At 33.2% G+C, this 15,811-nt stretch overlaps 1 long non-coding RNA gene across 2 annotated transcripts in view; it reads right to left on the bottom strand.

Moving 5' to 3' along the window:
- Nucleotides 1–6,372, bottom strand: part of LOC149547619 (uncharacterized) — a 39,756-nt gene extending 33,384 nt beyond the window's left edge. The window contains exons 1-2 of one of the 2 annotated variants that reach the window (XR_016354413.1): nucleotides 6,008–6,372; nucleotides 5,507–5,604 (exon numbers count right to left, since the gene is read on the bottom strand). This is a non-coding gene — a long non-coding RNA (uncharacterized LOC149547619). Of the gene's footprint in view, nucleotides 1–5,217; nucleotides 5,605–6,007 lie in introns of those variants that run through there. The other variant, XR_016354412.1, reaches the window with a different exon arrangement.
- Between the last annotated feature and the right edge of the window lie 9,439 nt (nucleotides 6,373–15,811).

Below are 15,811 nucleotides of genomic sequence, written 5' to 3'. Positions count from 1 at the left end.
TTCATTTCTTCATCCATACATTTGTAACATTTTTCACTCAGAACTTCTTACATTCACACATTCATTCATACATACCTTCATACCTTAGTACAAACATTCATCCATACATTCATACCTTCATTCATCCACACCTTTATACATTATTTCATACCTTTCATTCATTCATTCATACATACAAACATTCATATATACATTCATGCATATCTTTTTTAATCATTCATTCATACATACATTTATTCATACATATCTTCATAACTTCATTCATTCTCATTCATTCATCCATACATACGAACATTCATCCACACATTCATTCACACCCTTATTCATCCATTCCTTCTTACATTCATTCATCCATACCTTCGTACATTCTTTCATTGATACATATGAACATTCATCCACACATTCATACATACATTCATTCATCCATTCAACCATACCCTTATTCATTCATTCCTTTGTACATTCATTCATCCATACCTTCGTACATTCTTTCATTCATCAATAAGTTAGTACATACCAACACTCATTCATACATTTGATCATTCCTTCATACATTTATTCATTCATTTATACATACAAGCATTCTTCCATACAAATAAACATTCATCCACGTGTTAATAAATACCAACATTGATTCATTCCTTTATATATTCATCCATCTATATAACTTTATACATTCTTCCAAACCTTCATACATTTATTCATCCATACATTCACCATCTTCATCCACTCATTAATACATTCATACCTTCATACTTAGATACCTTGATACCTTCATTCATTCATCCACACATTCATACATTCATACTTACATTCATTCATCCATTACATTCATTCATGCACACCTTCATACATTCATTCATACATCTTCATACTTACAATACCTTGATACCTTCATCCTTACATTCATTCATGTATGCGTTCATGCATTCATTCATTCATCCATACCTATATTCATATATTAGATGCATTCGTCCATGGCTTTATACATACATTCATTTATTCTTTCATGCATCCTTTCCTACAAACATATAAACATTCATTCACACATAACTTCATAGATTCATAAATTAATTCAATCATATAATTATAATGCATGTATTACCACATTCATTCATTTAGTCATGCATTCATTCATACCTTTATACATAAATTTATTCATGTACCCCTACCTTCATACATTCATTTACTCCATCATTCATATTTTCATACATACACACATACATACAAATATCCATTCATTCATAACTTCATAGATTCATATATTAATACAACCATACAATTGTAATGCATGCATTAATGCATTCATTCATTTAGTCATACATTTATCCATGTATTCTCACTTACTCATATATTCCTTCATTCATACCTTCATATATGCATACATCAATGCATGCATGCATATATACTGTTATTCGTTCATTCATCAATACATGCACGCATTCATTAATTCATACATTCCCTCATTTAAACCTTGATGCATACATATATACATTTAATCCTATATTCACTCATACAATCATAAATACGTTCAATCATATAATTATAATACATGTATTACCACATTCATTCATTTAGTTCTGCATTTATTCATACTTTTATACATGAATTTATTCATGCACCCCTACCTTCATACATTGATTTACTCCATCTTTCATATTTTCATACATATATACATACATACAAACATACATTCATTCATAACTTCATAAATTTATTAATTAATACAACTATACAATTATAATGCATTCATTTATCTATGCATTCACTCACTCATATATTCCTTCATTCATACCTTCATATATGCATACATCAATAGATGCATTCATACATACCATCATGAATTCATACATTCCATTCATTCATTCTCTGATTCAAACCTTGATGCATACATTCGTTCATACATAACTTCATACATATATGCATTTAATCCTATATTCACTCATACAATCATAAATACATTCATTATTCATTAGTACTATTGATTGTATCTATAAATGATATATTTACTTTCATTTAATTAGCAAACCACTTTGATTTATTTTCTAAAATATACAATTGGGTAGCGAGATTATTTAAATAAAATAAATGTTTAATAATCTACATTTGATTACAAAAATTATTAATTAAATTAAACTTTATAGAAACAACTAGAAGTAAAAACTACTTTGATTTATTTTCTAAAATATAGAATTGAGTAGCAAGATTATTTAAATAACATAAATTTTAAAAAATATACATTTGATTATGAAAATTATTAAATAAATTAAAGTTTATAAAAACAACTAGAAGTAACATAAAAATAGGACAAGAGTTGGTGGACGGGCAATTATGACCCTCCTAAAAAATATCTTTTATTAATTATAATCATTAGGCAATGCCTATATGCAATTTAGGCATTCACCAGTATATAAATCTGTTTATAATAAGATAAACATATTTTTACATAACAATACTTCTTCATTTGTTTTTAAATCAGTTAAACTATTATGCAAAAAATACTTCTAAGATAAATATAAACATATATCTCAAAAATAAAAATAAATACATTGCACCAAACAAGAACTATCAATCTATTTATATTAAAATCTCTACTACAGATTAAAGTTCAAAAAACTATAAAATAAATAAATAACATACCTATATGAATATGGCCTGGTATATCTGCTTTCTGGAACAAATAAAAACATAAAAACATTCTGAAAAAATAACAACGGTAATGGAAAAAAATTAATATCTAAATTATATTATAATCTTCACATACAATTATATAGAATTTTTAAAAATGTGGTCCTGTATCAATATAATTGCATTTATGGAGGAACCGCATGACTGCTATTCTTGGGAGTCTTAAGCAGATCAATCCATTTTTCAGTTGCATTAAAGCACATCAACAAGAAGACGTAGTTAATTAGAAGATGTAGTTAATCTTATGGAATGGTCTCCAACTATTTGATAATATGAAGTGTTTGATATAAAACAAAGACAGTGTGCACATCTGAAGATGTGGGTTATAGGATGGATTAGTTCGAAGGTCTTAACACTAAAAGCCACACTTCATGTACTTAAGGTGCAAAATATGTCACTGTGGATATTTGAAGTAGACATAGAAGTTGCATGTGAAACATTGAATTGCATCATTTGGGTTTTCTAACAAGCTAGAGGACATAGAGTCAACCTGAGCGTAGGTGCCTTTCAAGAAAAACACATCCATTGTGAAAACACACGAAAAATATACAAATAATGGTGATGTGTTTGACAACATGCCAATTTACAAAGGAGACCCCAATGTGGTAGTTTGGCGGACTACTTGCTAGGTGTGATACCAATCTGGAGCAATGCAGAATGGGAGAGTTTTTGTGTGAAGTAGGTAATTGATGATATGCATAAAAGATTTAAGCATATCTTGAATTCAAACCATAAAAATACGTATTCTTCTATGGCTATGAATATGCAAAGAAAAGTAAAGTTGTGAACTGTTGCCAAAATGTCAAAGAGACCAAAGATGATATAACTTGGTAACATTTTTAGGATCTCGGCAACATATAGTTAGTCAGAACAATTTGAGCAGGAGCAGGGGATGACTTAGCTAGGTGTCTGTGTACTAGGGAATATAGATTATCATTTAAATATTAGCAACTAAGAAATACAGTATAGTATTTTTATATCATGCATTCTGATATAAGCATTAATGTTATCCTTTAAACTCTCTTTCAAATATTTTATTAATTTGAAATGATGAATTGATGGCTTAAAATGTGGATTCAAAAATAAAAGCGTTAGTTCAAAAATTCCAGATCATACACCCAATGGACATCAGAAACCCAATCCCATTGTAGACTCCATCTTTGATTTACAAAATATAATTGAGAGAATTTAATGCAAAAACAAACCAATCCGCCAGAAATCCAATCACATTGCAAACCTCACCCTTCATTCAAACCCCCTGAAAAAACCAATAAATACCTATAATGCATTTAGTCAGATGCCCCATTCTTTGCATAGAACCATGAGCAAAGCTGCAAAACAATGAGAAGCATAATGGTGATGCCCACATGTAATCCATCAGACGTTCTACTCATAGAATAAGGACCACCTCCTCTGTTCCCCGCTGATTTGTTTTGTCTCATAATATTAAGGAAAATACTAATAAAATTTAAAAACACAAAAGAATACAAAGAAAAACATATACAAATTAGCATCCATGCTATTTGTCATACTTTTCAGGACCTCTACATTGATAACTGGTCACATTAAGATGTAAGAGAAAAAGTAAGATAACTTCTTAAAAACAGTTATAGGCTATTTATCATACAAACAGGCACATTTTCTTAGAATCAAATTTTTATAACATTTAAATTTACAGTTTAATGAAGTCAGATTACTATACTTTGCAGGTGGAGGGAACCATAGTTGCACCTCCAGACCCAGCCAATTGGAACAATAAATTAACATGGTTTTATTTTCGTCAACTTCAATAGTTTACTCCAACTAGAAGAGGTACTATTAATGGACAAGAGGAAGTATGGTGGCTTCAATGGCAGACAAAAACTATTCATGTAAATTTATAAGAGCTATTGGTGGATATACAACAGTATAATCTCAAGTAACCTTGAAATATATTAGATTCAATTTTTCTTCTTGTTTTGTGAATGGTGTTTGAAATGCTTCAACTTTTTCAACAATTGTTGGGTCTTATGCCAACTGATTCCTTGTACTCTGGCCTTTTTCACAGTAGGCATATTGTAAAGACACTAATAGACCAACGGTAAATATCAACTTATATATCACCAGTTTTGGTATTAGAATATAATTTATGTTATGGGTTTTTTTTTAGGAAAAATAACTTTTACATAAATGTGCAGGCTATTCAAATCTATGACTGCAAAGAGTTGGTAATAAACAGACTATCAATTGTGAACAACCCTCTCTTTCACGTGACTTTTGAAGATTGTATGGATGTCCAACTGATTTCACTTAAAATTACAGCACCAGCAAACATCCCCAATACTGATGGAATTGACATATTTACGTCCACAAATTTTATCATAAATGATTGCAGCATTGCCACAGGTATATTACATTTGGATCTCTTCTAAATTAAATTCTGAGAAACTCTCTTTGGGGTATAGCAGGATTCAATCTACCCAGCTTATAGTAATATACATTACACAATGGCAATTCTTCTAGAGAGGCAACTGGGTGGAGGCATAAATCTTAACGTAAAAACAACCATCAACTGGCTTGATAAATTCTGCCCTCTAAATGAGATGATACACTTTTTGTAGAGCTCTATAATTTATCCATAATTCAAATTACTTTATAAAGATATTAGATCTCTGATTTGGGAAAGCATCATTATCATCAAAGATAAACTGTGCTAACAAGATTCAATCTCTGAAACTTACTAAATGTTCGTGGGTATCTTAGCTTCTCAAAACAGAGCTCACACCAGAATTAAAAGAATCAAAAGTTACAGAAATTGGCCAGTGTACAATCTACATACCTATTAAGGAAATTCTGAGTGAGAAGCTCATCAACTGCCAACATTAAACCCTCTCAAGAGGGCAGTCATTCTTTCATGTCGCCTTTCTCAATAGATGTCTACAAAAGATCCAGATTAACATGAGAATTCAAGTCTTACAATTACTATTATAGAGAATACAAACACCCGAAATAGAGACAAAAGATCGAAAATAAAAAAGAGGCATGAATTATTAATTAAATCAAACATCAGCATTCCAAATTCATTGAATTCACTGAAAAGGATTGTCGCTTATATTCATTCCCAGCTGAAAACAATTTCGGCTGTTGCAGGCAAAGAAATCCAAAAATTGATGGCATTTTACTGATAATACCTAAAGTGCAATAGGAAGAGCGGACAAATCAGATGACGGGGAAACTTTTTACAGGACAAATAAGAATTTTGTGATTGACCTAACCCTTATTTGAATAAATAAAGAATGAAAAAGAGGTTATATTGACAAGTATGATCAGAAAAACTTACAAATTCTTGAAAACGAAAGGAAAATGCTACTATTTCATGGTCGCATTTCGAAAGTAGATTTCTCGCTGCTACCTACCTCGATGCCGATTGAAAAATGATCACCAACCAGAAAAAACCACACCAAATACCAAAAAAATGCAATTCAATCACAGAATGTACAAAATCTAACATACGAAATCAACAGTCAGGCATGGCCACGCCAATAGCAAACAACAAGTCAAACACACAAAAAAAAAATTAAGAAAATAGAAGCCAAACAATTCACAATCTATTCTACTTCTAAACCACTATTTAAAAGAGGGGAAATCTGCTTTTCTCAACGTGCATTGTTTTGTTTTTTGAAATGGTCATTGCTTTTTTTCCAACGGTCATTGATTTTTTCCTAAACGGCCATGAGAGGGCTGCAGAGCTTGTTTTTTCCCTTCTAATTTTTTTTTTTATCGCTTTGTAAAGTCATTTCAGAGCAGTTAGTATACGCTCCCAACCTAATAGAGAAAAGAGGGGTAAAAATTTATTAAGACAGAAAGGAATACAACAAGGAGAGCTCAACAAGGAGCTCGATCCTGAGCAACAAGATCATCAAATTCTTGCACCATCTCAAAGGACAGTTGCCTCCTATCCCTAATATTCCAACCCGGATCATGACTAGAAGCCCATTTGGCTAAACAATCAGTAGCTCTGTTCCATTCACGAGGAATATACGTGAATCTAATGAACTGAAAAGAGGTAGAGAAGAGAATAATCTGTTTAACAACAGTGGCCAGCTGCCAACTAACATCCTGAAGCTCCTGCGAAGAAAGCATGTTCACCACCACCTGGGAATCATTTACGTTTTTCCTTTTTTTTTTTTTTTTTCATTCTTTATTTTTTTAATTGGTAATTGTAGGCTTCAGAATAGAATAGAAAATTTGATAGTCAATTAGGGCCCGTTTGGCAAGCGGAACACGACTGGAATAGGCATATGTAAATTCTTAAAATTTTGAATTCTTTTTTTGGATGCACCAAATCGGCATTGGAATACAAAAAAAATTGGAATACGTATTCCAATTTTGGCCCAAAAATGGGGTTTGGCAATTCCACCCAAATAGGTGTTATTGGAATATGTATTCCTATTCCACTTTTATTTATTTTAAAAAACATAAATTTTGGGGTCCGCAAATTCTACATCAAATATTGGCTGAACTAAACAAAGAATAAGAATACGTAGCCCCATTTTCTATTCCAGAATACGTATTCCACAATAGCTATTCCTAATCCCCTATTCCTATTCCGCTTGCCAAACGGGCCCTTAGGTGTTAAATTGTTTGCAAAAATGGACACACTATTCACCTTTAAAAAGTTGAAATTGTTCAAACTAAAGAATATATTATCAAGGGTTTAAAAGGAGTTTAGTCTTCTTTTATATGGTATTTTTTATTTAGTTCTTTTCAATACATTTTTCTTTCTTGATTCTATGTAATTTCTTTGTAATATTTTTGTCAAAATTTTATTTGTGAATTTAGGCAAATCGTAAAATAATGATGCTATTTTTTATTAATGACTTGAGATTGGATTGTATTAAATGATTAATTATTTATCATTTGATCACATTAGACAAGATTTCAAACTAAAATTATAAAGTGTCTTTTATGTTTACAATTAGATTTTTGTACACTCTAAAATTATGAAGTGACACAATTTGGAGGGGTCTCTACTACTATATCAAGCAGACTCGTTTGTTTTGTTTCTTATATATATTTTCAATTCCTTCTACTTTTTAGTATCATTCTTGGGGAGTTATTTAGGCATCTTATGATCATGAATTGAGATAAAGTTCTATTTTGGGGGTTCATCGTGTCTTTTGATTTTCATTTCCATCTTTTAGATTTCAAGACAACTTTAGAAAAGTATTTGTCTTGAAAATATGGGATTTTGAAGGTATAAACATTTTCATTTGTTTGAAGAAGAATCTATCATCTCTTCTCCTTCAACTTGAACTAAATGACTATAAACCCCTACTTTACATAAATAATATACTAAATGCCCTTTCATTTCTTGGGTAATAACCAAATAGTTGTGTTGAGGCCTTAGGTCTTCATCTAATAGTGATAATTCTTTGGATGATATTGAGGCTTTTGTTGCCCCATCTTGTATGGACACATTCTTGTAGATAATTATTTTATTCATTTGACATATATTGATTCTCTTTCTACTTTTGTATCTATGAGTTTCAGTGTCACTCCTTCAAGAGATTCTAGCAGGTCAGTGTAACAAGATATTCATCATCCTCTAGACACAAGTAATTGGGATTATTTTATTAACTTCTTTAATGAGTCCTATCTGGTAGAAATGAAAGAGATGATAAAAAATATCCATATTCTCTTTGGTTGTAACTTGAATGGAGTTGTATTATATTCTTTAGATATTATGAGGAGATTGTCATGTTCCTTCTCTACATCATGATTTGTCCTATTTTTTTATTGGTGCAGAGATATATGACAAATATTTGGAGGGACCACTATTGATTTTTCCTCCTTGGTATTCCTTTAAGGGATTGGAAGACATATTACATAATTATGTGCTTCTACCTTTTATCTTGAGAGGAGCAATGTTGTTTGACATAATAGGTTTATCTTCAGCATTCATTGTTTAGATTTTATTGTCATTGCAATAGATTTCACATTGAGGGAGGTTGTATGACCTCTCTTCTTCATTCTTCAAGATAGGAAATTTTCCTCACATGAGATTCTATACTTCTTATCCTCTAGAGACCATATTTCATTATCTTCCTTTATGAGTAAGCTTTTTCCCATAGAGTTTTATTCTCTTCCTTATGAGTTATGTCATACTTGAGTGCACCTTATTAGGATTTTTTTTTAATTAATCTCTTATCACCACCAAAGATGTTCTTGAGTGGGATTTCAATGTAAAAATGTTAATTCACCTTATTTTATGAGTTTTATTTTTCTTGTATAGGCTAATCATGTTGATTTTTATTGCACCAAACGATCAACCTTTTATTTCTTGACAAAACCACTAGATTTATAGAACATGGGAGGTGGTTACCATGCTTCAAATCACCTACGGACCAAGGGTACACACCTTACAAAAATCCTACCAAATTAAGCATGGGGTTTAAACTTGTGACCTAGGCTCTGATACCAATGTTTAGTTTTTGTTGCACCAAAAGTTGAACTAGTTAATTCCCTTGATACAACCACTCGACTAATAAAACATCTATGGTGATTAAACAAGTTACAAACCCGAGAATCATGTTTCATGTGATAGGGAGACGAAGAGGGCATAGCTTACAATAAACATTTCTTAGGAAGAAATCTAGTTAGTGAGGTGGTTATGTCTCAAATCTTGTAAACACTCACCATTTGATTAATGTGTTGCATTCATTCAACTTACACTCTTGAGTGTTTGGTTGGTTTATATTAGTTTATAATACTAGTTGTTCTTGCACATTTCTCAGCTTTCTTTTAACACCATTAGTTATGTGGTAATCAATTTATTTATAAACTTCACTAGTTCTATGTATTCTTTTAAATGTATTCATATTTCTTATGATAGGATGATATCACCTAGCTTAATTTAATTTTTAAAGATTTGTTTTCATCATAAAATTCTCAATTCTCTCTCTAGATTCTCTAGCTTTTGTAAAATTATAATTCAAATGTAATGCAGGGGAAAAAAAATTTCAATCACTATTGCAACACATATACTTCTTTTAAATTATATTCTAAGGTTGTCTTAGAAGTAGTGATTTTATAAATCAATATGCATTATAGTGTCAAAACCATAAGCAAAAATAAAAGGATAGAAGCATACACTAAATGTAACGGTGATCCAATTAGTCCATAAGGCTTCATTTATTTTGAAATTTTAATTTGTTAGGAAAATGGTGTCTCAAAACTTGCATGAATTATCAAACCTCTATAACTCAAACTAAAATTTCATAGGGTGGATCCCTTCGGGGGGTTCTCTATAGTAAGGATCCTCTTGCAAGTAGCACCATCCAAATATTTGGCCTACAAAATTTTGACCCACCTTTTCTTTGGTAATTTGTACATATTCGAAATAAGCTTAGATCCCACATTGTTATCAACCATCTTCCAATCCATCGGACTAGCTCCACCTCCACCTTTCAATTAACAAATCGTGTCCCAAGCCATGTAAGAGATTTTGGGCTACTCTTGAGCTCCATTCCATAGAAATTTATGCATCTTTTATTGAATTTTTTGAATGACATTATACTATGAATTTTGAATCAAGCCATAGAGAAATGATCATGACATATATGATAGATTTAAGAATGAGTATACATCTTACCAAGGTGATCCACCCTTCCATATTCAGTAGACAACCATCAATCAATTCCTTCCAAAATTTTGCCTCACCAGAAAATAGAGGGGTGCCCAAAAATTTACTTGGGAATTGGTTGAGTGTACTCCAAAAAACATGGAAATAGCCCCTTATGATCCCACCTATATGTTGAAAATAAATTTCTAATTTGTTACAATTGATGCATTGTCTAGTGGCTAGACTATATACATTCAAAACTTGTTTCATTGCTCATATATCCTATATTGAAGTGATTCCAAAAAAGTATGTATCATTTGCAAACTAAGAATTGGATGTAGGCTCCAAACCCACCACAACCAATATTTCTTTCCAAAAGGCTTTACTCTCTTTTCCTAGAGATAGTACTCCTCAAAACCTAGTCCATTATAAAAAAAAGAACAGGGGATATGGTGTCTCCTTGTCAAATGTATTTGGAAGTCTCAAAAAATCCTTAAGGATGACCACTAACTAGGATAGAAACACACTAGGAAAAAATCATATTCTTTATCCACCTCATCCATTCATTTTCAAACCCAAACCTCCTAAGAACCTCAATGAGAAATCTCTTGTCCACCCTGTTATAGGCCTTCCTTATATCCAATTTTAACAACATAGTTTATTGATTGTTTGTCATAGCTAAATGAAACACCTCATGAGGTACAATGATCTCAACAACAATGTTTCTGCCTAGTGTGAACCCACTCTTCTCTGGGGAGACAAGTTTCTCCAACACTTTATAGCTTGTTTTCTAGCAATTTTGAAATGATCTTATAGTTGACATTACACAACAAGATGGGAAAAGAATCTTTAAAGGATATCAAATTCACTTGGGGATTAAAGAAACCAAAGTATTGTCAAAACCCTTCAAGGTGAATCCTTTGGCTCGAGATTCTTCCACCACCAAAAAAAATCTTACTTCAATACCTCCCAAAACTTTTGGTAAAAGAAGGCCTAAAAAGCATTAGGGTCAAGAGCCTTGTCACTTTCCATCCCAAATACAACTGATTTTAATTCTTTCATAGAAATTGATTTCGTCCACATTTGGTTGTCCACTCTATTAACAAGATTTGAAATGTCCCCCCCAAAAGTCCTAGTGCATATGACTCTTGTTCTCCCCATCCTAATTACAAAGGGTGAAGAAGGAGAAGTGACTTCTTCTTGATTAATTGAACACCCATCTTTAAACATTAATCCATCTACAACAAATAGAACCTTGTTGATACTTCTCCTTAAACCTCAAGTGAATTGTATTTTTTTTTTTTTTTTTTTGTATTTATGTCACCTTCCTTGAGCCAATTTTCATGATATTTTTGTCACGAATAGATGTCCCCCGTTTATAGAATTTCTCAATACCTTCTTAAAACATCATTTTATGCCAAAAAGTCCACTTCATCTATGTCATTTGACAAAACATTTTTGTCAAGAGCTTCCAATTCTCCTTCAAGGGTATGTTTATCCTCTAATATATCACCAAAGTGGACCCTATTCTTAACTTTTAACTTCTCTTTGATAAACTTAATTTTTTGAAAAACTAGAAAGAGTGGTTCCCATCCTCCCTTGGAGAAGTCTACCACCATTATGAAACCATTTGAGAAAACCATTTCTTCGTAAAAAAAAATTTCTCCATCTTAAAATAAACGCCTTAAGGGAACTCCATCTTTGTGAATCAACAATGATACTGGAAAATGGTTAGATCCGAAATGCCCAAAATCTCAGTTTCAAAGACAATTGGCAAAGCATTCCAACTTCCAACCAAGAAAAACATGTTAATATTTTTCATAATATTTGAGAACCCAATCCTTCTATTGGTCGATGTAAAGGCTACCCCCTTGGCAACCACCTCCTACAAACCATTATTAAATACCAAGTGCTAAAAATCCATCTAAACTCTCCTTAAAGTACCCATACCCCTTCTTTTGTATGTTGGAAACATGGTAGCATTAAAACCCTCTATTAAAATCATTGTGTGTTAAAGAAGATGTCCAATGACCTAGAAATTTCCTCCTATATCAGTCTCTTGTCTTTTGTATTGGTAGGACCATATGTAGTGCCTCTCCCATTTGACTTCTGTAAGTCAACTTGATGGATGCAACCTTGTTGATCTTTTGTTGTGATGGGATCATGATTGTGACCCTGAGTGGTCTACATCGTCGAGGTGTTTCGATTTATGTTTCTATATCAGTTGCTTTGTTTATGCTTTTGACTGATCTATGAGATTATGATGTGATTTATGGTTCACTAAGGTTTGTACCAATGGTTACTAGGATCGATGTGGTATCATGAGGTTGTTCTGTGATTACCTTGAGATGTGTGCAGAGATTGCACTATGTACTTTTTACCATGCTACACTAGACTAGGTTCATGTAGCAGTGGTTAGTCATGTTTATGACTGTGTTTGCTTATGTGTTTTAAATGCCTTTTTAATGCAGATTAATCGATCATTATTAAATGCGTAAGTAATTAAATAGATTGTTCATGTGAGATTATTTGGTTATGTGCTGCAAAAATTTACCTTGTTACATTTCTGATTAGAGATATATTTGTTACTCATGTTATGTTTATATTTGAGAGGACCTGAGGGTCAGATGTTACATCTTGATTCTAGTATCATAGATTTTAGACTACTATGCTGTTTAGTTAATCATATTGCATGATGATACCATTTTAAGATGACAGTGTGTTTTATGATGATATCTGGTTATCTGGTATTTGGACATACCTCTGATTTTGTTATGTGATGGATTTAATGCTATGGTTATTTACTCCATTCCTGTGTTGTTATGCTTTATGCGAACGTGAGTGATGTAAACAGATTATTTTAATATAATTAAATAAATGGTTAAATTAGGTGATTTAATGCATTTATTGCTTTGGCTATGTTATTATATGCAATTGCACTTGATCATGTTGTTTAGTGTGTAGGATTTATATCCTTGGCAGTGGCACATGGAGTTAGTGATTCAGCCATTCATATTTTACCAATGTCATCCTTATATGGTCAACGTATCCTTTATTAAAATGTTTAAATTAAACCTTTCGGTGATTAGTAAATCCGAACTCATTTGCATTATGTGATTAGACCAGTAAGCGTGTTTGTGCATTTAGAGGTTCGCATCGTCACGAAAGTTATTAAGGAGATTTATGTGTTTTTAGGTTTTCGAGCTTTTTAACGGATTTATTTTAATTTCTGGTAGCTTTGCCATAGATGAATTCCTATTTATAGGAATAGCCTATTTTCATTTGGGTCGATTCGAGGTTTAACTAGATTGGCTGGTTAAATGCCCTAATCGATTATTCACCTGAAAAGTGAATAAGTATCCAAAGAGGAATTTAATTCCTCACTTCTCACTTTCAAATTGGAAAGTTGGAGAGTAAAACCCAAAATCCTCTTCATGAGGATTTACTGTTTTGTTCGTTGTGGGAGCTATGGGTGTGGGATCATCGCGAGATTGAGCTCATTGGATCCAGCTCGGAGAAACCTTGGATTGCCGCGATTTTCAACCACTTCTACGGGCATTTTATTTTCTGGTTCAGTTTTTCGTTTTTGCCCTTTTGGCTGTGAGGTAGGGCTTTCCTGTTTTATTATTTTTTCTCTATTTTTGCTTCTTTTTTTGGTAGCCGTTTGTTTGGAGGCTGAGAACTGGTGTTCCCCTCTGTTTCTGTATGTTAGTTCTACCTGGTTGGGCAAGTATGAACATTTCCCTATTTTTCGAGATGAGGGTTTGGGATTTTGCACCGTTATGTTGGCCATTTTTGCATACAGTGTCCGATTCCATTTATTTTTGAATTTTTGGGGGTTTTTGGACCTAAAGGCCGAATGGGTTTTAATTTTGAAATTTTTCAAATTTTTAGAGTTTTTACCTTGTTTTGCATGCCACCCTATTTGCTTGAGTTTTCTTGGCACAATGTGGGTCGTGGACCTGGATGATCCATTTGGATATCAGTCAGACCACTATTGCACCTTTTGTTGCATTGGGATGTGTGTCACACCCCTACTCCCAACTTTGTGTTCGGTTGAGTGATTTGTTACCTGTTATGGTTTCTTTTGGACCTTTACTTTTGTTTCGTGAACGCTAGGATTCGTATAGAATCCATACTCTCAGATTGAGGCCGATTCAGTGAGTTCATGATGTTTGGTCTTGTTACATCATTGGGATTCGTGTAGAATCCATACTCTCAGATTGAGGCCGGTTGAGTGATTTCATGATGTATGATTTTATTGGCTTTGGGATTCATGTAGAATCTGTCCTTCCTGTATTGCTTTCAGTTGGGTGTTTTCTTTGCATTGTGTTCTCATTCTTGTCCTTGTGTTATGATCTTCATGATAGTGGTGTGCCACACATGAGTACGTGCGCGTACATTTGTTGGGTGACTTGCGAGGCTCGATCTTTCATGAATTTTTTGGAAGTTATGATCATTGGGGTTGGGATGGGAGTATGCATGCCCACGGGCACTTGTTGTAGGATGAGCATGGGTAGGGTAGGGTAGCATTTGGAGGGGGCTTCTATCTCGCAGCTCAACGTTCATGGCGCCGGAGGTTGATGGAGGATAAGAAGTTTTAAGCAAGTGATAACTAAATAAAATGTGTGTTTGTGGTTGGATCATTATCTCCATCAGCACGGCGGGTGTGGACCTACGGGTGCCACGTGGTTGGGAGGCATAGCTACCTTCACCACTGCTAGGGATTGGTGTACAAAGACGATCTTTTATCCTAGTGCAACCATTGCTGGATGTCTTCACTTGGTACTTTGGGTTTTAGAGTATGCTTTCTTGTGATTTATGCTTTCATTGGGATGCTTGTATATCATGTTTAGATGATGCTATTTTATTTGGCGCATTCCCTTATTATGATGTTTAGCATATGATTAGATGATGTGATTTGCTTTAGTAGTATATCTGTTGCTTACTGCTGTTTAGCATGTGATAGGTGATGTTATCTACTATAGGATTATCTTATGCATTATCGCTAGCATGTTAGATTTTCTTATTCTGTTATTGTGCATGTTTTAGTAGTGACATCCCTATTACGATAGTATTGACGATTTGGTCGGTGGCTTGGGATGTTACGCGCAGGGGATGGCTAGGACCCATGATGGTCTTATGATGCTATTGACGGTTGGGAGGAACCACACACTTAGTTTGGTTGTTTAGTTCACTGCGATGTTTATTTTCAGTGTGTTCTTTGCTACTGTAGTTTAGATGGATAGATGTTCTCCTTTCTGTGTTGTTCTTGCACTCGAGTGTTCATTTCTCGAGCCTTTGTGGATCTGGTACTCCCTGGTGTGGAGGTTCTTTGCTCTAATTTTGGTCCTTTTTGCTTTTTGGAGTGTTTTCGTGTTTCTATGGGCGACATTTGTTTAGCATGGTGTGACACTATAAAAGTATCGCACGCCCATGCAAACTATGTCATACGACACTGTAAAGTATTGCACGCCTTCTTGAAAAATGTCGTACGACACTGGAAGAGTGTCGCACGCC

This window comes from Cupressus sempervirens, chromosome 7 (genome assembly GCF_028749045.1).
Source record: "Cupressus sempervirens isolate cs-2001-9-10 chromosome 7, ASM2874904v1, whole genome shotgun sequence".
In the NCBI taxonomy this organism is placed as follows: domain Eukaryota; kingdom Viridiplantae; phylum Streptophyta; class Pinopsida; order Cupressales; family Cupressaceae; genus Cupressus; species Cupressus sempervirens.
The sequence above is the reverse complement of the archived record's forward strand: the minus strand, read 5'-3'. Positions and strand labels throughout refer to the sequence as shown.